Here is a 23,472-nt window from a genome sequence, read left to right on the forward strand (position 1 = left end):
ACATTGGCATCGTACTTTTAACGACGAAAGATTATACATAAAAACGTAATGGTTACGTTTTGCGAGCAATACAACAGAATAAAACTAGTGCATCGTAATTGGATGCCTACAAATACGCGAGGAACTTTCTCAAAAAGACATGTTCTCAGACGGAATCCCTTGTAATGTCCCTCAAAGAGATTTACTTGTGGAAATATTTAATTGAATATCTATTGTACATCGACTCAAGAAGCTTAAAACTACTTCCTAAGTGCCTATAGTTTAAACACGATTTTACCCACACATAAGCTCAAAGCCCAAATCATTTATTCATACATATAGGTAACACAATGTACACATATGAACGTCAAAAAATAAATACATAATAAATGCTTCTAATTTTTAAGGGCGTAGAACGGAAAAGAAGAACTGGCAATAATTCTCTGCCACTCCTTCTAATCGCCAAGTTTTTTGTTTGTAAGGAGCTGCAACCATTATACAATGTTCCACATGGCTTCTTAAATAATTAATTATAATAAAATAAATTAAAAACAAAGATTTGTCCTTTATCAGCAGGAGGCATAGAGAAATAGGAGCATATACATTCTCGTTAGAATAAGACGCACGACCACTATCCGACCACCACCAATAATATAACTATACCAACACACGTATTGGTATAGTTATATACTGAGTACGTATACATTGTGTTCTCTTAAATGCTGTAAAAATGTTTACTGCAGTTAGTGAATCTTTTTGACGTCCGTCGAATAGTAAATGTCTAGTTTATATTTTCACCACACTGTTTATAAGCCTCATATTTTAAAAACAACATCTTACAAGATTAATCTTATGTATGTGTGAGTAATATTTATGTATTATTTTATAATATTAAAATAAATTTGAAAATTGGATCATATAACTTCATCTCTATTTGGCAAAGACTCCACTCCTCCCTTATTAACGTGGTGAGCCTGATCGATAGCTTTGAGAAAAAGTATCGTCTGTTACCTTAGGGTTCTTTGTGCAGGCATCTCGAACTTATTTATATGTTCACTATTTGTGTGTTAGGGCTTAGAAACCCGTAGAATTGTATAGCTTTTAGGTCTCACCATCTTTTACATTTAGTTTTCTAGCGCAGGTCTCTAATACATACACTACACACTATACAGTCAATGCAGTTCTGTTCTTCTGACATCAATTACATATAAATTGAAATACACAACTCAGTGGCAAGCTGTACAGAGGCAAATAGTTTTTTTTTTAATTTTTTTAGTATGGCACGCAAAAAAATCGTTTAATTTTCATATGATATTATGATTAAGGACCTTTATAACTTCGGCTACGCACAGCAAGCCTTTGGTCAATGTAAGTGTCCATTGGAGGCTGTATCAGTTATCATCAAGTGAGCGTCCTGACCGTTTGCCTCCTCCTATGCTCCATATTAAGTTGGCATCTGCTAATTTTATTACTTTGTTTATTCAAACTAAGCTTACAATAATAATATTTATTTTAATATGGAAAGGATTGTCAATATACGGCCTTAATCACTAAGTTGTTGTACGGATAAATTGTAAACAAATATGTAAATATAAAAGGCTTAATGTTAAAATACCAGTTTGCGTTTAACAATTTCTGGTACTATTTTTGCTACCAATATATGCTGTGGTTAAAATATAAGCACGTACATGTGATTGGATTGGTTTGGTTCTTATTCGATGTCAAAGATAACATATGCACGCTTGCTCGCAGTCTGTGGAAGTCAATATACACGTTTGGCGCCAATCGCTTTTATCAGATCGACAATGTGAACGCGCTTCCCGCCCATTTCCAACCGGAACAGATAATGATCAGTGTCGCGTACTCATATCGGCTCTGTAAATTGTTCTTTTTTTAACTGTTCTTATGTTTTCGTTAACAAGTCGTGTGTGATATTAAACATATATTTATATATGTGTCCTTTAGAAGAGGTCTCGAAATAAATAATAAGGTATTTTATGTAAAATAAGTTCGTTCATGGCTCAGTGAAGACTTACTTACAACTTTATTCAACGCATCACTCTAGAATATCCCGTACTCGGTTCTCTGGTCAAAAATGTTTCAGTGTAACCGGATATCATAAACAAGAGAAATGCCTGCCCCTGTAACAATAATTCTATATAAAACTCTTACCCTTCTTATCGTGTTGCCATCATCGTAATAAATTCTTCAGAAATAGCTTCCGAATACATTAAACTGACTTGATACAACCTATATGTTACGAAAAGCTTTGGCAAGGGACTTATTAAAGACCGTTATTTTTAGCTTTATTGATTTGATGCTCGAGATTCTTTAGATTCGAGAGTCTTGTGACAGTCACGTGAGTTTTAGATTGTATATAAAATAATATAAATTAATTTCATCAATCAATTCCATTGACAATTAATGTCAATGGAACTGCCATTCACGCTGCCTGTAGCTGTGCATACTTAGCAGAAAATACATATATAATTTATATATTTTTTCGAATACGAAAAATATTATATAAGCAGCCCACCCATTTATTTTGTGTTATTATATTATGTAACAGAGATAGGTTAGCTTGTCTCTGTATAAGCATTAAACAATCGTACAGTGAAGGAAAACATCGTGAAGAAACCTTGCCTAACACCCGAAAAGTTGACAGCGTGTGTCAGGCACCGAAGTCTGATCACCTTATTGCTAATTAAAAAGAAAAATGACTATAATACATTTACAGAAACCTGAGGCCCAGACATAAAAGGTTGTACGCCACTGTTTCGATACGTTCGCTCGTTATTCCGTTCATAAGCCAGTCCATTTGAAATCATCGTGTGCATAAATTATATAATTATTTGTGTATGCAATTGCGGACACTATTTGTCATATAAATGTATTAATATTGGATGTGTGTAACATATAAAAAAGATAGATTTGAGAATAATAAATAAATATGTGTACGAAATAAAATTAATATCAATCACTTACTTTTGTACAGTTAAAATTGATACTTACAAAATGATAAATATAGTATGGCAGTTATTTTCTTATTCATACAAATGTATTGCGAAGTAATTCAAAAGAATTTTGATTCATTAAGAAAAATATAAAAGCAATGCTGACAGTGTAAATTGCTCTGACAACGATAAATTACGATATGATTACACAATTACTTATCAGAATTGTTACGAACAATGACAACAATATATGGAAAACTTCGTAAATTGCCTCTTAAAAGCAGATCGCTACATTAACGTGACGTAACTTAAGGAAAGTTCGGTTTGATAGAAATAATAAATCATTCCAGAATGTTCGACAATATTCCAAAGTTCATTTGGAAGTTAGTATCAGATGGGTAGGTACTCGGTTTTTATCAAACGCTTCATTGTATAGGGCATAATTTTAAAATTTAGTGGAAAAGTTAACAGTGGAAATAACTAGACGTCTTACAGAATATCATGTGATTCTGTGACTCACTTTTCAAACTCAAACAGCGGATGCCACTCTCAAATCACTCGAGGAGGAGTTATTTTTTATATTGTTTACATTTGGAACTAAAATCAACACAAACTCAAAAATTGTAGGCATTTGGTCTCGTGACTTCAGGTGTAGTCATTAAGATTAGTAGATTATTGTCCAATTAATAATTTTACTATAAACACAATAATGATAACAATATTTTTAAATATATAAATACATTATATAATAATAGTTGTCGGAGCAATTGCGCTGGTATCGGTTCCATTTTTTATTATAATTAAATAATAACTCCAAGTCATTATTATCGACCATTGAATCGTCGCTTATTTATAGATCTAGCAACATTACTACAGACAATCAAAAGTCTGTTTATCTGTAGATTTATTAATATTGATGAATCAAATAAACAATATACGTGTTTTGAACTAACAACTTAAATAGATTCTTCCCTCATTTAGTTTAATAAACAATAAAATTAATAAACATCAAATAACAAACAACTTAACCAATTTCTTATTGACACTGGAAGGACTTAGGAAGGTTTAAGATACAGGCTAGGCCTAGTTTAAACTATAGTGCTCATAGCATCACATATATTATGTAAGGTTGTAAGGTTAACCAAAATGAATATTGTATCTCAACGTTTAGTTGCCTATTGTTTGTTTACAACCTTTAGAATGTAAGTACAAATTGGAATGTTTTTGAGTCAAATAAAGTAATTTTTAATTAATTTAATTTAAGTGTACGTGTGTATGTCACTAAACTCCTCTTAAACGGCGGAACCGATATGGATGATTTTTTTTTGTATGCGTTTGGGTGGCGCCATGGATGGTTTGATTCACCTGTCCTGCCAATCAGACCTGTAGATGGCGCTGCAGTCGGTATCTAGGTCGTGTATTATTACAGCAAATAAACAGCTGGTATATATATAAATCTTCTGTATTCGAAATTAATTTCCTACTGGCTGGACTGGACTGTAGAATGATTTACATTATTAGATTTTTTTGTACGTGTACAGGACAATATCTGACGGATCCGCCAGTAAAATAACAATAACATAATAATGAATTATACTACAAAATAATCTTAATGTAATACATAAAAATGGTAATGAAATTTATCATATAAAGAATATTATTCAACTGCGGTGTCAGCTTAATATCTTTTCTTTACAATGATTCTGTTACGCTGGTATTACGATTCTTGAAGACTACTGCTGATCACTGTAATACAATGCTAATCTGTTTAGATTGTAATTAGTAAGATATGTTAAATTGCATCCGTATTAGGACAATAATATTGGATACCAATAATGTAACAAATGTAAAAAATATAATTTTTTGTCATGATTATAAATCAAACGGGCTTTATTATTATTATTACTTCATTCTTAAAGTTGAGGAAAATACTGAAGAGCCCACGAAATCCATATTAAAGCTTTATAAAAATGTACACTTAATGTGAAATAACTTAAAAAAGGTATTCAATTATATAAATTTTATTTAAGGAATAAAGTTTTATTGTAATTAAATATATTACAAAACTATAATACAATTAAATAATATTTATAATGTTATTAACCTAGAAAGTAATAATTAAAATTATTAAAAAGAAAATCAAAACCAATTTATAAAGTTTGGTCCCTGTGGCAGTATTATATAATAAATACGTCAAACATAATATATGGCTTAAAGTTATATGACACACATTATCACACTTAGTCATCATTATATGATAAAATTACAACACTTAGTCATCACAGAGTATTCAGTTAGGTACCATGAATATAAAATAGCATTATCGACAATATTTTATAAACCAATTCAGTTTATTTATATTGTGAGAATTCACAGAAGTCACATTCAAAGAATCAGTCACGTGAATTCCTTACAGAACCTAACCGAAAATGATGCATACATTTTGCCGACACAAAGGCCGGTTACATAAATTACATGGGCAATTGTTTCCTTTAGTAGCCGCTGTGCTTTGATACAAGCACAGTTTACTTACACCGCACGTAGCTTTTTATCGAATAAATAGGTGGCCATTATTTATTGTGCGGAAGTAAAAAGTTTTTCACTGCCTTTGTTGGGTTATTTACTGTTATCGAGGTACATAAAGTGTATAGCATCGTTGTTAGAAGAGTTTTTGAGATTTGATTTGAGACCTGGCAGTAAATGTAAAATTAGATGCATTTTATATATATTTCTTTTTTTAAGTGTACATTGTGTTACCTATATGAATAACGAATGAGGTTAGTAAACCAGATTTCATAAATAAAATTAAAAAAAAGCAATTGGCACTAGAACCTTTCTAGGCTTTATTTTTGTATCTGTTTCGTGACAATTTGTTTCTTAATAGACAGCTAGGTAATCCGAATTCTGTGCATGACACACGCTTTTTTTTGGATTTAAGACAAGTGTGTTTTCTCACGATATTTTCGAGCGAGTACTAAATGCGCACGTCCATTGGTTCCGTGGTTCATACCTACTATTTCAGAGATGAGAGTCGCAAGTTGATGCCACTAGGCTAACACTGATCAAACCAATTAATAAACCAACAGGAAAAGAAACAAGCAGATCGATCTATACAGATATTATCGATTCCATAAGCCTTAAATCTTTTTTCATTGTTATAACTACATTCTTATATGTCTTTAAATTGTATTGTCTACTATTATCTGACCGTTCTGCTGTCATATATGTATATATATATATATATATATATATATATAATATTTGTACTCTATAAAGCGCAAATAAAGCCCAACATGGAGTAGAATTCCTACCTCTGGGCGGGAGCTCTGCAGTACCAGCTCTTTCCGCTTGACCGTATTCAACGACGAGCGATTTGTTGATTTGGTATCTTACTGCATCTTTAAGTTCAGTGATTTCCTATCTTAGCTTAAGGCAGAAGGTCCCTTAAACACATCGATATCACAATACATACGGTCGATGGAATAAGCTGCGAGACATTTTTTTATAGGTTATAATTTGATGGCATATCGTTGCCTAAAACAAACCTTAATATGTACACTTATAATCTATGTATCTGAGGGAAATACACACACATTCCACGTATATTATCAATATAGTGCATATTCTATATATTTATGTCTAAAGACATATAGCGTATGCAGAGTTTGACATAAAACAACTCCATCAAATGCTTCTTAAGATTAAAGTCACCTCTGGTCCAATATGAACTCCGATATCATGTTATAAATCAGACATAAATATAAAATGTGTAAGATTTAAAACGTACATAGTGAATGCAGTGTTTTAATTTAAATGACAAACTTTTTGGACACATATTTTTAGGTGAATTCATATCTATAATATACTCATAAAAAATCAGTGGCGCTTCAACGTCTTTTAGGTCTGGGCCTCAGATTTCTGAATTTGTTTCATGATCATTTTTTAATCTGTAGGTGATCAGCCTCCTGTGCCTGATACACGCCGTCGACTTTTTGGGTCTTAGACATCGTGGTTTCTTTCGCCGTTCGCCGAAAGTTAAATGCGCACATAGAAAGAAAGTCCATTGGTGCACAGCTGGACTCGAACCTACGATCTCAAGCATGAGAGTAGCTCGTTGAAGCCTCTAGGTCAACACTGCTATAATCATAACTACTGTTTCTCCTTTAGGCCATATTATTTTACGAGGATATAAAAACCGAACGTAATCCAGAGAGATTTATAAAAATAGAAATCCCATGTCATAACAGTAAAATCAATACAATACAAAACGATTAGGGCACGCAGTCTGGAACTCGGTAAGGAATATAATAAACGAGGAACAAATCCTGAGCTTAGAATATTGGCATCCCTGAATAATACTATTAATGGCGTTGGGTCAAAGAAAATCATTCCAAGGAAAGTTTGTATGAAAAGTTTCTTCAATATAACGAATTATTGGATTTGCAGACGGGAGAAAATCTCATCGGACATAGGGATCTTTTTTCGTAAGAGTTTTTGTAGATCATACCCACGTTCTGATTTTGTTATGATACTGATAACTTTTCGCGAGTTTAATTTTGTATTCAAACATTACTCGTGATTAATGCTCCACTAAGAATTAGCGATTACACTCATAAACGCCTTTCACCGGTGAAAAAAGTTAAAAAAAGAAGATGTTTTCGCTAATAACTTACATAAATAACCACACGACAACTTAATTCAAAATTTTATATTGCATTATTATTCAGTTATGCCAAAAAGGAAGTCACTCAGCAATCGTTGGGGACTATCAGAACACGTATTTATGCAGCCCCATGGGTGTAGCGTGTTGACATAAGTGATATTTACAAAAGGAACACAAATATTCTATATAATGCATTCAAAAAGAATTTGTGTACTAAAATACTATACTATGAATCACAAAGGTTAAAATTAAAATAGAGCAGAGTTTGCCTAGTGGCTTCGGCGTGCGACTCTCATCCCTGAGGGCGTAGATTCGATCTCCAGCTGTGCATTAATGGATTTTCTTTCTATGTGCGCATTTAACATTGGCTCCAACGGTGAAGGAAAACATCGTGAGGAAACCGGCTTGCCTTAGACCCAAAAAGTCGACGGCGTGCCTCATGCACAGAAGGCTGATCACATACTTGCCTATTCGATTAACAATAATCGTGAAACACATACAGAAATCTGAGGCCCAGACCTAAAAAGGTTGTAGTGCCATGATTTATTTAAAATTAAAATAACTACCATAAAAGATCTACCAAATTTTTATGGTAGCATGTTTTAAGAGCATAAATATTTAAAAAAGGATAATCCAGTGATAGTTACTTGATATTTTTTAAATGTATTATAACTTATAAATTTTATTTTATCATAGTAACACGTATGCTAAATAATATTATGCTTTGCTATCTGAGTTCCGTTATATTATTCTTAAAGGATATATTATTTAATAATAAAAATGAATCATGCTATTGAAAAAATATAGTAAGAAAACATCGCCACTGTTTCGTATGTCATCAAATCATTCATTTCAATTAGGCTAATTAAATAGGCACTTTTGAAAGTAAATATTTCAAAAAAAAATCATCTAGTTATCCCTTCCAATGGGTAGTTTCATATGAAGAAAGATGGGCTAGAAACTCCTTACTTTTAACATAGTTTTATCAATGTTTGTATACATTGCTTAGATAATTATATGCGAAGCCCATGTACCTAGAACAAAAAAAAACCTCTATACTAAAATAAAATGGGCGCATGGGGTTATAATAAATAATGCAGCAGATAACTAAATTATTATGTAGATTGGTGTTCACATATTTACAAATATTATTATTTATTATATATATTTACAACTATAGATTTTACACAATTCTTTATAAAAAAAAAATTAACATACAATGAAATAGTGTGTAAGCAACATCAAAGTTGATTTCTTATGAAGTTATAATTCATTCGGCGCGTTAAGGAAAAATGATTATATTTAATTTTTACAATGCGCGACGCACACCGTCACAAAATATCGACATCAGGGTGTCGGATTTAGAAGTTAGATAAGGTCAACAAAAGTAAGGACAAAATAAAGTATCTTTGCGTGAGAACTGACAATTGTTTTCAGAATATTTATTCATTTCTACAAACGTAGAATGAGGCGAAAGATAATTTTTTTGAAAAGTTTTTTATCTTCTTACGCCAAAGAAGTATAACTTCTAACGCGTGTACATAGGGACACATACGTTTAACAAATGTATATATAAGCAAATATGTAACCAGATTATCAACAAGTTGATTTTGTCTTGTTTGATTGCCCTATGAAGAAGGACCATGTTTCCAAATATGTAATGAAAATGTTAAATGTTTCAATAAATACCTCTCAAAAAGTAAGCGATCGGTATGACACGTCAAACTACAAACAAATTAAAAACTTTACTAAACATATAATATTTTACGCCTTACATACCAACATAGCTTTGAGAGTCGATGCATATGTCAATGACAACATAAACGTTTATCAAATGATTTAGATTCAGAATTTTATAATGCTATGATTTAAGAAGAAAGAAAAATACAAGCGAAAGTAAAAGTGTATCGCTACATTGATCTTCGTTGAGTCTTAAAAACCTTTGTCCTTTATACATTTATTATAAGGGAAAAAGAGGCCAAAAATTGGGAGTCTATAGTTGGGAGCGTTACTGTGTTTTGGAGTTATTTAGCGAGAAATTCGTCTGTTAGCCGTGTTTATGTGTCGTCACATGACGTTTCCGTGTGAGATTGCTACTGGCCACAGATAACATATTTACTCAAAAAGAATATAAAGAAAAAGATCACAACCAATGATGGTTTTAAGCAATAGGGAAATTAATAAGTACCGAGGATATTTTTTACATTTTCCGTAAATTATCTTGTTGTCTATCTTGGATATTTGTTGGACTAACAAAATATCCAAGATATATTGGATATCTTGGATATTTTGTTAGTCTAAAAATAATCCTGATCGATCTAACGCAAACGAAGTCGTAGCTAGTATGTATGACCTAGTTTCTTCGTTTTTATATTGTTAAAAAAACCATCAAAATGGTTGGTTGGGCACACCTACCACAGTTTTTTTCTCTACAGCACGGAGGCAGGACCTTATTACTATAATGCTAGCCCCAGGGAACGCAGTCGTAAAAGCTAAATCTATTTTTTTCAGGAAAAATAGAAAAAAGGTTTTTAGCACTAGGCTACTAAGTACATTAAAATATTACATATACAATTATATATTTAATGAAAGCTTACTTTTTTCTTAAACATTGTTGTTATGTATTCAGTGTAATTCGTTAAAAAAAAACTAAATGCTATATTACAATAATTCATCTAATTAGACTCAAGAGCAAGCGTTTATAATTGTTTCACTGTATAAACATAATTACGGATGACACAGTAGCCGCCGCATTACGACGCATTTTGAAAAATGTTGAGAACGTAATAATCTATAGTCTATTATAATCGGAAATATAATGACCTTGGTGAAACAGGTATATATTATTCATTTTTAAACGGTCGCAGAAACTTTTATGATTATTTGGTAGTATTACAAACTAAACAATCTAAAACTAAATCTTTATTTATGGTTGTTGCGAGCTATTGCAGAGAATGTGAAATTACGTAACAAGTAATTACTAACATTGTCGACAAATAATTTCAATATAATAAAGACATCCTCATATTTTTGGAGTTTACTCCTTAAGAAACGATTTGAGTTATAAGGCCCGGTACGGAAATTTTATGAGGAGTAAAATCAAGTGTAACACGAAAAGTTGACGCGTTACGTAGAAAGACACAAACATATATATCTGTAGGATTGAACGTGTAAAAGAATGATTCCATCTCATTCTCTCTCTAAAATTAGATTTGTATAAATTGAACACAATTATTATTGTTATTATTATTATTAATAATAATATTGTTTTGTAACATACTTTATGTAATACGCTTTATTGAAGTAATATAGATAATCCGAATAATTACAGATATATGTTTGTTTCTCTTATCATTTTAGCAGATGCGTTCATTTACCCTTTTTTTCTATTCGATATATATCATAATTATCGTTCGTAAGGAGTAAACTCCAATCGTGCGTCGTAGCTGACACACACACACATTTTTTTATAAATACAATATTTTGCACCAGTTTTGAAAATAAGCTATAGTATATCACTCAAAGATGTCAAAATTAAGAAAACATTAAAAGAGTCGTAATTGTGCTTTACGAAAAATATAATATTTATTGAAACTTCTTTATCAGCGTTGGTAAAAAAATACCGTCACATTTTTGGGTTACGCATCACATTTTCCCGTTACGTGCCATTTTTTCTTGTCCCTGCCACTGTTGATTCGAAGCCATTAATAACAAAAATATATAATAATGATAAAAATGTTAGTAATAAATATATTACAATTAATGAAATTCTGTAATAATCTTAGTAATAAGATAAAATTAAATTATTATATTATTTGTATTCTTGTCATTCATATGATGATAAAAGCCTTTAGTTAAACTTTATCTAATTTTATTTTATTTAACTAATTCCTGTAAAGTTGCATATATTCGACCATTATTTGAAAAATAAGGTCAAAAACAAGTTTCAGTTCTTACGTGTGTAAACTAGTACACGCACACATTTTTTATAAATAAGCTAGTAATACATAATTAAATAACCAAAACAAACTTGGCGAGGAACAGACGCCTATAATGCTATCAAGAACATGGGTTAAATTATAAACAAATTACCATAATTGATTGTGTAAGTTTAACAGTATTTAGATGAGGCAACTATTACGTTGAACATCTAAAATGTAACAACTTTAGAGCGGTGTACACACGTTTTGTGTCCGTATTCTAAGTTTCGAACTCAGCTTTTCAATAAAGGAACTTGACACTTACCATATGTCTAGCAGACTCATTTTTTCATCTCGTTTATTAACTGTGATTAGCTGGTAACATCGAAACCGTTTCCGTTGGACATTCTAATCATCACCTATATATATAACCCGATAAGTATATATGCACTATATTATAAGATACCAGTTTTAGCATGTTTAGAACATATATATGAACCGAAAAATAATAATTCATCATTTAACTCATTTGCACATTTGTATCCGTCATATAATTTCTCCAAACCCTAATTATAAAAGAATGCTTAAGGGCGTAGTTATTTTATAATACATATTTTCAATTAATTTATGTAATTTCTCCAACCAACACCTTTAGATTATGCTGATGACTTACGTCTGCTGAGTCATACGTACCACGAAGCGCAATCCAAGAAGAACGTGAGAGGGAATCTGCAGGACCCGGAAAACGAAAAAAATGCGAGTTGAAAACCGTACCTCATTGCGGATAGGTGCTAAGGATGTCAAAAGCGTTCATAAATTTGTTTGAAAACCTTGGAAACGTCGTGTCTAAAACTGGAGCTACAGATTTACTTCGAACATTGCCAAGTCTTTGAACTACTTCGGCTTATATGGCAGTCACGGATAAAATATTCTGATCCAACGTCAAATCTGTGCTGCTCTATGGGTGTGAAGCCTACCAGCAGATTAAGGGAGGCAAGTGATTTCAATTATACCTAAACAGCTGCTTTATTGGAAACCGTCAGGAAAGCGGAAGCTTGGCCGTCTCAAGCAAGCCTGGAATCGTACAGTTGCAAATGAGGCAAAGTGAGTCGGAAATACTTGAAGCGAGATGAAATACGAGGCTCAAGACCGCATGCGCTGCAAACTCACCATGAACGCCTTAAATTAAGTCAAGTCATATTTTCAAAGCTTTCCTGAAATCTTTTTTTATAATCCCATTTTAAGTGCTCAACGGCAAAAATAGGGCTTCTTCATCAATTTTGATTTTGTTCTCTTTGGAGTGGGGTTCAAGTTGGCGTCTGGTAGATAGTACCAGAGACCCCAGACTAAAGGTACATCTGCCGGAAGGACCAATCTTTTAAAAGTCATTTAAGTCATCTATTTATCTATTTTTAAGTATTTAAAAACATCGTCAACCTAAACATGCTATGTGGTTATTCCGTTGACGCTTTTGACCAAGAATGTGATGCATGTGAATTGAAGATCCCCCATAGCAAAGGCTCATACAATACGCTTCATCGCAATCTTGCGTTCGCAAACAAAATGTTACACGGCTCATGTTTTGTGCATAGTTTTGTAAAGGAAACGTGCATTATTGTTATCACCGTGAAGCCTTCTGTCTAGTGAAAATTGTTTACTCGTTTATTCTGTATCTCAATAACTATGGTTTGTTTTGAATAAAAAAAAATACTGCTAAGAATCAGAGTCAAAAGAAGTGCTTCCCTTGACACCCAACCCTTATCATACATCCTAACTTTTCTATGTCCTAAGCAGTACCATAATGTCTGTATTTCCTATATATTAGTACGTTGAATGTATTTTTTTATATATCAAATTTAAATATAACCATAAACCCAAAAATATCGCACACTTCTAAGAGGAAGGAGGAGGGGAACAAGGTTAAGTTTCGATGGCTGGATGGTGATAAGCATCTGTTCCAAGCCAAGTTATGGGAATCAGGAATAGGATGCAAAAGGCCAGTCCACGTTCAATTAAATAAAGGAGAGTAACTGGAACACATTGGGTGACAGATTAAATCTCTTTTAGAAACTATAAATTTCATTGCAAGTAAAATAAATTACTCACACATAACAGTCGATACAATCATACTTGCCATTGCATGTTAAATAATTGATTATATGTTAGAAAATGTTGTCACGTATGAAAAGTTTATGAACCGTAGCTAAGTTGAGAATTGTTTTCTAAACTACTGCTGTCGCTACAGAATACTAAATCTATTGTCGCAATATCGTGTACATTGCAGCTGGTATTTTTAATCAAATTCCGAAGAAAAAATTATATTTATTGATGGAAATATTTTTTGAATTGATTCAATATTGATATCAATTGATTATTTTGTACTTTTTTTATTTTTCGCGTGAAAAGTGCAACAATATTTATAGTATCTATAAAACTTATATAGTTAATAGACAAAAAATTGCGAGAAATTAGTCAAAGATTTACTTAGGGATGCCGTTATTGAAAGCTATTTTATATGGAAATCGTCCAGAAACGTGGGTATATAGAAGCCAATTTACAAACCTAAGTTCTAGTGCTGTGAACTGTTAAACGTTCAAATTTTATTACTATATTATTTTTACAATAATAATTAAGATTTCCTCAAAAAAAGGTAAAAATAAATAAATAAATGTATGAATAAATCAAATGATATAGCCGTTAATCTTAAAATAATTCGTATTCATACAAAAATGATAAAAATATAATCAACTGAAAGAATATTATACTTTGTTTCTAAAGATAATAAATGAATAAGTTAATAATAACAATTGTTTGAATACCTCAGCATCTATGTCTCTCTAATTTATTTATTGCCATCTAAATTTTTATTACTTGTGGTGTAGGAAGGAGCTACAATAAATTCTGTTTTCTTTTCCCCATAGAGATCGCAACCTACACTTATTTTCACATGAAAATAACAATATTAAGGTCTTAATTCTACAACAAAAATATAATATATTTATGATATTATCCGTTTCTGTCTATGGCCTCAGATTTTAGTATTTTTTTTTCTTAATCTGTCTAGAAACCGACGTGGCTTTACCGTTCGACTATCATCGCTGACTTCGTAGATTCAATCCCCGGATGTGCAACACTGGAATTTTATTTCTGTGCGAATTTATCATTCGCTCGAACAATGAAGGGATAAATCGTGAGGTAACCGGCTTGTCGTAGACCCTCAAAGTCCACAGTTGATCATGAAACAGATACAGAAATCTGAGGCCCAGACCTAAAATTAATTGAACGTCGTCAGCGTCGAACGCTAAACGTCGGCGTCTTCTGTATTCCTTTATAAGGTCTTAAATCCACATCATTATGTGGATTATGAAGAGTGTTAGATTAGAAGTCATACTAGGGATGTAATGTTCCAAGATTACACGTCGTGCACAGGAGGCTTGTCTTCAGACATATACAACCAGTAGCCTCCTCTAACATCTACATGAATCATTTAAGTAAATTCAATCAGAAAAAAAACAAATAATTTTTTTAAACACATTTTATATATCTCTTTTCTTATCTTGTTATCGATTAACGACAAAAGTAACCCACTCCCAGAAGGAATTTAGTAAGTCCCCACCGCTCTAGCAAAGTCAATAACTCTCATAGAAAATGGAATATTCCTTGAAAATTTTATTCCGAAACTTTAGCATCACGAATGCTACTCACTAAAACGTATTTTAGGTATATTAGAATTCTGCTCAGAGTCGATTCAGAATTCATCTCTCCCGGAGTTTGGTCCATTGATCGGGGTGCTAGTGATAAATCACCGATATATAACGCCTCTGTGTCGTGAAATCGAATCCGTTAATGGTATGTTGGGATTCCAAGACATAAGATAAGAGTTATGGCATAATGATAGTGTTGATCTGATGCGCTAAGAACATTGGTACTTATTAAGGTAAGCTTTTTAAGGAAAGAAATTAATAACAATGAAGGCTACTGTAGTTATCCTTCGTGGGATGGGACTTTTAAAATTTATAAAACAAAATATCTGAGGTATACAACAACACAAATAATTGGAAAAGCCTCTGGTGGAATTTTTAAAGCAAGAATCGTGGCTTCAACAACTTTCTTTTATACGTGGGTATCTACAAAAGGCTGACCAGTGTTAGGCGTAACCGTACTTTTAAATTTTTCTTTATATATGCAGGTACCATTTGCTCCGAGAAGGCGGAGAGGAGAAGGAAGAAAAAAAGCGCCATTGGATTATTTATTCATATAATTAGATAATAGGATTTCTAAATTATGCTTTATAAATATGAGCGTAATAATATAAGGCACCCTTTAAATAAATAAAATAAATCAAATCAAAATAAAAAAAATTAAAAAATATATATAAGTACAAGCATTTGTTATAAATATACAAATATGAGGCATAATCAATTAAAATCACAACCCCTTCAGATATACATCCACCTTCAATACCATTTTTCTCTTACACAAGCCACCATATGTGCCAGCGGTTTTGGAAAGGTCATCCTTCCATCGCAATTGAGTTCTTTTGCGCCTTGGTCCTTTCCATAATGTTTTGTCCATTTTGCATTTTGAAGTCTAGTCACGTGTTCCACACACTTCCATTTCACTTGACTGCATCTTTGGCGCAGGCGTTTTTTGGATTTATTTAAATGAAACGCATTGACACCTAGAAAATTACAATTGTTTCTTTATTCTTAATCTAATCAAAACTATCCTTAACGGATTCTTATGTGTGGTGTGACATTGCGGGATAAGATAAGTAATAGTGGGCCTCCTTTAACCTACACCCACACGTGAGTATGGGTTAAAGGAGGACGTAATGACAAGGATTTGAAAGGGTATTCTTAGCTGATTTGATCAGAACGGATGACTTTTACATACCTGGAAAATGGACAAGTTAAAAGTACCCATAATCGATGAGCATGCATGGTGAATGTAATGATAGTGGTTAGAAAGAGCCAAGTCAGTGTGGATCGTGGTATATGCCTACCACAGTGTGAAAAACGTGTTATATGGTTTGTCGACTCAGTTTCCGCGCTCCGTTGTACGTAATAAAAATGTGGTCAAGTTGTGCCTTAATCATTTTATATGTCCCATCCTTGTCAAGGGGAGTGCTAATCGTCTCCCCTTTCAATAGATATAGATGGTCTATATATTTATAATATCAAACATTATAAATATATATATATAATACCATCGCCAAGATTTTTGTTGAAAGGTGGCTTTGTGGTTTACGTATAATGGCGTGTCCTTTAAATTAGGATTTTCACGTAAAACAAAACTGTCTGTATTAATGTTGAATAATATTTGAAACTATAATAGATACTAGAAGCCTTTTGTTGTTAGGATTAAATATCAGACGATTCGTACCAAAACAGTAAACTGTATAATACGGTTGAAGTTGCTTTTACAGGCTTATGTATAATAAATATGCTCAAATATATGTCTATTTAGATCTATTTACATAGGGTATTACGTACTACAAGCTTTCAACCTGATTCTAATATCGATTATATTGGTTTAAACGCAAGTAATCGAGTACTTTCAAACTACGTTTTTGTATGCGATTTCTATTTGTTGTTTAATATCAGTAAAACTGATGTCGCATTGATAACTCATGTTCCAATCGCTATTCAAACAATAGCTAAAAAGCTAAACGCTACACAATACTTGGGTAAGTGTCGGTTATTGATAAGGCATTTCGTTAGAGACAATACCTTACTTATTGAAATTTATTTAGAAGCCATAGCATATATAATTTAATTATTTTAAAAAACATCTCTATGAAAATGTTTCTAAATACGTAACACAGTGGCGATAAATCGACAGCGTGTGTCAGATACAAAAGACTTAATAACATATGTGGAGCCAAGACCAAGAGTTGCAGTGCTATTGAGTTTGTATATTTTAATTAAAAATATAAATATTCCAAGCGAACTTCGAACACTCATTGTATCATTGCAAAATTATCCGCCCTTAAATATCCGTTATTTATTTAGCAATATATTAAGAAAATACGCTTCCCAATATTGATTACTGATATTCAATAGTTCCCTCTTGGGTCAGTGCCAATATAAGAAATAAATATGAATGGTTTCCCGAAGCCATTTAATTTACATCATTAAGGGATATTACGGAAAGATTGAATGCCCAAAAGAAATGTTTGGTATTCAGACATCAATCAAATACTAATTGGTTTAAACTCAATTACAGACATATTACTTTTTTATTTATACATTAATCACGAGAACGCTCTTTTTGTAATAATGTTTATTGATAATTAAAAAAGTATCGATTGATTTGTGATATTCAAGTATTGGTATAATTGAGGAATTTTATAGCGACTTGTTAATTTTCCAGAACGCAAGTACGATAGGTATTTTTAAATTAAACTTGGTTATTGTTCTTAGAGCAGTGTTGGCCTAGTGGCTTCAACGTACGACACTCATCCTTGGGGTCGTAGGGACGATCCCCAGCTGTGCACCAATGGACTTTCTCTCTATGTGCGCATTTAACAATCACTCGAACGGTGAAGGAAAACAACGTCAGGGCTTGCCTTACACCCAAAAAATTTATGGCTGATAGAAGGCTGATCACCTACTTGCCTATTAGATTAACAAATGATCATAAAACAGATACAGAAATCTGAGGCCCAGGCCTAAAAAGGTTGTAGCGCCATTGATTTTGTATTGTTCTTAGGGACTAAGTTTAACATAAAAGCTGTTTTAATATAAACGGATAGTTACTTATCTATTGAGATAAGATAGATAATGAGAACAGTGTTGGCCTTAGAAGTCGACTGAGAGAGGTCGGGCATTCGAATGTATTTGCTCCAACAATGAAAGCATAAGTCGTATCAAAATTGGCATATCTCAAAACCAAATATCGATGTCAAATCAAAATATTAGAGACATTGATGCAATCTGAGATCAAGACCTAGCAAGGGCTGTGCATTAATATTTTTGAAGTGAAACTATGTGCAGCGTTTTTGTCGAAGAAAAGCAGCGAGAAAGGGAGGTCGAGAAAAAATACACGCGATTGGTTGATATATTCGTTCAGTAGTTAGTAGTTTTTAGAACTTTAGATGGTAATTCTGTCGCATAACATCTTGTGCAGTAGACGCAGATCCTTTATTTATTTATATCATTATTAGCACGTATACGGAGTATAAACAGTGTGAATATAGATATACAAATATATGGAGTGATCTTATAAGTGTATAAGTGTGTACATGATATATTGGGGTTTTACCTTAGAAATAATTAATTTACAAAGTAGTTTCATCTCCGACATGTGCACTTTGTACGCACGCACTTTTTTATTATGTTAAGAAAATCTGCTTAAGTATTATGCAGTGACCTACAGCCTGCTTTCATCCTTTCATGGCCTCCAAATTTTTATAAAATATTTAAATACGTATACTTAATTATTAATATATATTAACTCCTTAACTTTCCGACTTTCAACTAATTTTCATTTATACGCTGACGATCTTCAAATCTATGTACAATCAAGTCTCGATGATCTCCCGCAAGCCATACAATCTACTAACAATGAGCTGGCAAAGATAGTTGACTGGAGTAAAAATTTTGGTCTTCTAATCAATCCCAAAAAGTGTAAGGTTAAAGATTAATTATTGGCAACCCCTATTTCACGACGAGAATTGATTGGGCCAGGATAAAAAATTTGGGGGTTTTATTTGATCAAAATTTATCCTGGGAGCAACATGTTAAGGAAGTTAGCCGAGAATTATACGATGCCTCCAGTATCCTTCGACGTCTTAGTAATTTTCTTCCCTTTAGTACCAAAACCTCACTGGCGCAATCTCTCCTCCTGCCTTTACTGGACTACGCCGATTCTTGCTCCTCCGATCTTAACGAGGAATTGCTAAATAGACTGGATCGTCTCCAAAATTTCTGTATCAGATTTATATTCGGTCTAAGAAAGTACGATCATATCTCTGCGTTCCGTAAGCGGCTAGGCTGGTTGCCAATTCGTCAGCGACGTGATGCTCATGTTCTTCATCTCCTATATTCCATCCTGTTCAACCCTAAAACTCCTTCCTATCTCAAAAATGATTTCAATTTTTTGGGAGCCCATAACTATAGCTTACGCTCTTCCGAAAACTACACCCTTGAAATCCCATCTCATAACTCCTCCTTTCTTGGCGATCCCTTTAAGGTCTCCGCAGTTAGGCTATGGAATTCACTTCCCATCCCTATTCGCTTAGCTCCTTCTTTATCTTCCTTTAAATTTCTTCTGTACAAACATTACCTGTCCACATTGTATCCCTAACTTTCTTACTAACTACTAACTGACTTATGTGTCTTTTTACTCTTTAATCTATCTTTAATATTTTATTCCTGTTTAGTTTTTGTTTTAATAACTGTGTATTACATGTATTTTGCACTACTTGCCTATCTTATTTAATACATTTCTTTTTCTTTACTCACAGTGGTTGCCTGGAAGAGATCGCCAGTTGCCCTCCTTTTGATTTAATTATGTTAATTTTTATTTTTATTTTGTAGTGTAACGAAGTGTAAATAAAATAAATAAATAATAAATAAATTGTTGGTACATCTCTTTTCAAGAATTATCATTGCTAGTCGAGATCAGAACCTTTCAGGGTTCGCATATGATATTTTTTTTAGCCATTAATCAATACTATTCGTTATTTCAATTAAAAAGGGGTTTTGTTATTTCCATAATGTCCCTGTGATAAAAGTAAATTGGTTAATGTTTTCGTACCGATACCGCATGGCTATGTAAATATTTAAAACAATTTCGACCTTTGCCTTGGGCGGTCCCTTGTAATTCGGTAAGCGTCGGGAATCAGGATAGATCTGTCGGAATAATTTCGAGAAATTTCGAAGCTAAAAGTGCCATCGCCGATAATAGTCTATCGGGCGATCACAGCGCTCATGGAATATTAATAAAGCACTCCGCAATCCCTTAACAAATCCTTGGCAAAATAAGGTTTCTTGAATTTTATATTTTAATTTTGTTTTTGCTTTCTTTCTGTATTGATTTAACTTGATTACCAATAATAACCAAAATTTTTCCGTCGGCGTCCATGCGTCGGTTTGTCTGGTTCCCTAAACTAGGCGAGGGGGCCAATGACTGGCCATGCGTCATACTCGTGAGCGGGTGCTACTTTAGGGTGACTGGTCGTACTTGAATTCGTGTATAAGTTACTTCGACTACGTATTTGCGTTCTGTTCTCACGAGAATGTAAGTGCTCGCGTCACCATACCTGCTGCTGATAGAGGACAAATGTTTAGAGGAGTTTATTGCTAGTTCTTCCCTTCCGTTCTAAGCCCTTGATTTGAGAACTGGCAGTGAATGTCAAACAAGAAGCATTTCATATACTTTTGACGTTCATAAGTGTACATTATGTTACTTATTACTACTTTATATACTATTTACTGATATAAATGATTTTGAATTTTATAAAACAAAAATTTATTTTAGCTAAAGTTTGGTTTCATAATTTGTAATTTAGTGCTACTTGTAATTTAGTTTTTGTTGATTTCGTTACGCACTGCATACACTTTGTATATATTTCTTGTTTTAAGTTTTTGCCTTAGTGGGGTTGCCAGAAAGACGTCGCTTGTAAGTGATGCGGCCGCTCGTTGCATTGATTATATTTTTTATAGATATTAAATAAATATTTTGACTTTACGTTTTTCAATATTAAGAAATATTATGCTTTAACCGGTAGTAAGAGTAATAAAAATCTCGACCATTTCATGTTGAATCGCAGTTTAGTTCTACTCATACAACCAAAATATAATCATGCTGTTAAACATATAATTGATAAAACACATATTTATTTACGTTAAAATTTTATCAATGTTAAAAAGCTTGTTTTTGAAACGTCAAATAAACATATTTAACATTTAGATTGAAACATTAATACTTGTTAGTTAATACGGCTTTAACAAATATTACTAAAACAATTCAATGGCTGAATGACTCTATTTGGACTTGATTAACATACTTTATGTTAGAGTTATTTTTCTAAGCCATAAATTCTGTGGCGGGGCAATAGAATTATCAAATGATACTCTTGAAACTCAAATTTCCCGAGTGACTATTTAATTTTATTCTTTTATTGCCGTCGTTTCGGAGGGAAGCATCGATTTTGAGATTATGCTCATTTATATCTTTCTCTTTACGAATATATTATCTTTTTGGACAATAATTTATATATGACAAATATTCTTTGATATTTTCTTTCTTCTAGATAATTATCCCCCCTTAAAACGAGGTTGTATTCTCTTTGGTTAACATGGCTTTTACACATTGAAAGAAAACAATTTTTTAACCGCATTAAAACTATTTGTATTATTATAAACTTATAATTATATCTGTGATACTTTTGACATTCAACACCTTTTGTCTTCAGTCACCGTGACCACGGACGCAGTAAAGCACGCGAAACGTCGGACAATTTTATATTTAAAATTATGTAAATAATTATAAGTTTATAATAATACAAATAGCTTTAATCCGGTTAAAAATTGTTTTCTTTTAAACCAAGGTTTTTACTTTTACAGTAAAAGTCACGTGTGTTATAGTTTCGGAAATTTAAAATATTTTTAAGGGAACTGTTCAAGTTTTAAAAAAATCAAATTGGTAATTCTTGAGATAGATATCTAAGCATTTTATCTGTTTACATAAATACTTTTTACAGGCATTTAATATGTTTACTTAATAAAGTGTCCATAGAAATAGATATATAATATATACATATACAATAGTTATGAAAAGATTACATTTAAAAATCCTACAAAATTTAGGTACTTCATACTTTATCTATCTATTAACTAAATTTTTCTAAACTACTTTCATAATGAATGACAAGAAGCAACTATCTTTTCCCTGAAATATAGGTTAATTTTACGGTCCTAAACACGACTGGTTTTCTTAACCACATAAGATATTTTATGTAAGGCATATAATATCTGTTGCAGTGTTGCCATTCGAACACGTTACCTGAGAGTTTATAAGGTGTGGAAGGAATAGGTGATAAGGTAAGAAGCGAAAATGACTCTTAAAAAAGCAGTTATGTTAAACAATTCCCCATGGCCCATTGCCATTGAGTCCATATACAATATATCTCGTTATAATATGCTCGTAACTCAAATTTATAATACAGTGTAAACACAATATGCCTAATTAATGTGTGAATATTATACATGATGATTATACTATGTTTAGTTAACTATTTGATGAATGAAGCACGTGAAGATTTGACTATTTCCTTTATAATTTAATTTGCAATTTTAAATTACCGTTTACTTATATTAATAAATATTTCGGAAATGATAATAGTAGAAAATCAATTAGCAAGCGTTTAGACTTTTATAACTTTTAATTCTTTTCAGTCTTGGAAATCCCGATTTTTGACATGGCGAAGAATGACTCCTGTGCGTCATATCTAGTACATTTCCCGAATAACACTTAGGGCTAAGTCTGAGAATTCTAGACATTACTCTAGTCTGTACTAAACGAAATCAAGAACTTCTAATTATTTAAATTTTGTAATAACTTGAGTTAAAAACACCTGTTTTAATAGTCTTAGTTATAAATGATAAATGAATGTTACGGTACATAAAATAATAAGTATGAAAGAGCAAATATAAGATGAAGCTCCTAGAAAATGCAACTTTTAATGCACTTTTTCGATCCACGGAGGACCAATTCAGTTCTTCATTTATCACTTCTAGTCTACAGTACTGATCTTTTGTACTGGGAACTTAAGTCGACTTGGACTTGATTACTTTTACGGAGTAATTGTTCTTATAATTAAACTTGAAGGATTTGATAAATAATCTCATCAAAGGCAGAGGACCTAGACTAGTGGATGTGTAGTCTTCAAATCCCGACAGTGAAACTAACGCATTCACCAGTAAATTAAGACACGATTGTACATGAA

General features: G+C 32.3%; 1 protein-coding gene and 1 non-coding gene across 2 annotated transcripts in view; one reads left to right on the plus strand and one right to left on the minus strand.

Annotated features, from left to right (window-relative positions):
• Window positions 1-23,472, plus strand: part of LOC123711916 — a 236,161-nt gene that overhangs the window by 51,347 nt on the left and 161,342 nt on the right. The window lies entirely within an intron of this gene.
• LOC123712656 lies at window positions 16,583-16,672 on the minus strand. The gene has a single exon (XR_006754118.1). It is a non-coding gene; the product is annotated as a U6atac minor spliceosomal RNA (small nuclear RNA).

This window comes from Pieris brassicae, chromosome 7, assembly GCF_905147105.1.
Source record: "Pieris brassicae chromosome 7, ilPieBrab1.1, whole genome shotgun sequence".
Lineage (NCBI taxonomy): Eukaryota > Metazoa > Arthropoda > Insecta > Lepidoptera > Pieridae > Pieris > Pieris brassicae.